Raw genomic sequence first — 1,129 nt, 5'->3', positions numbered from 1 at the left:
GGCCTCACAATCAGATTGTGAATTCTTCCTCCCCACAGGCTGTCTCCGGCTCAGGCCGAGTTGCTGTCCCTTTGGCATCGGAGATGCCGGTTGCTGTGGCAACAGGCGCTGGCCTCACAATGCCTGCAGCCTGCCCCAGTTCTGGCCCCAGTTCTAGCTCTAGAAGCAACGTAACCAAGAAACCTGTTTTGGGAACCTGCAGCCGGCCTGCTCAGGCTTTGGCGCGGCGTAGAGCTCCCTTTGATTTTCGTTTTCTATCCTTTTAATGTGTGTGGGAAAGGGGAGCAGGACTTGGGAGAACCCCAAGGACCTCTTGGCTTTCTCCCCAAGGAAATTGCATTCTTCTCGCAAGACGTCCAGGTCCCAGGTTGAGACACCCAAGGCAGCCACCCGTAAATGGGTAGATTCACTTTAAAAAAAATACATTTTATTAATTTTTTAAATAATAACAACAAATACACACTACATAAAAGACATAAAAGGAGAGAGAGAGGAAGAGAGGAAGAGAGGAAGAGAGAGAAACAGATAGAAAAAAGAGAGGAAGGAAAAGAGAAAGAAAAAGAATGGGAGTAAGGAAGAGAGAAAGAAAATCAAAATCTAGTTTGAAACTAGCTCAACTATTTAAGTGGCATTTTGATATTGATAGAGTTGCCCTATTATGAGCTCACTGTTATAGACACACAGTACAGTATTTTATTTTGAAATTCTCTTGAGGCAAAACAGGGTGGGTTTTTTATTTGTTTGTTTGTTTATTTATTTATTATTTCTGTGCCGCCCAGTCCCGAAGGGACTGCCGCTCAGACACTATACTTTTCCGCCCACCCCCCAAAAAAATTAGAGGGAACACTACCCACCACCCAACATCATTCATTCTGACCCCTCCACCAAAATGAGGGTTTACTTTTTTATATTATTTTAAGCCAAGAACATTACCATGTTTACAAATTATAGAGTGATCCCAGTTTATTCTTTATAACTTGGTCTCAGATTCTACTAACCATAGAACCTCTAACCCTGTCCAATCTTCAGTTCTTTCGCTTTATTTTCATTAATCATATTCATCTTTACATCCATAATTGTTCTTGTGTTCACTTTCCTATTAAAAACACTTCCCTCCTGAACCTTATTT

Source organism: Erythrolamprus reginae, chromosome 2 (genome assembly GCF_031021105.1).
Source record: "Erythrolamprus reginae isolate rEryReg1 chromosome 2, rEryReg1.hap1, whole genome shotgun sequence".
In the NCBI taxonomy this organism is placed as follows: domain Eukaryota; kingdom Metazoa; phylum Chordata; class Lepidosauria; order Squamata; family Dipsadidae; genus Erythrolamprus; species Erythrolamprus reginae.
This window is presented reverse-complemented; position numbering follows the sequence as displayed.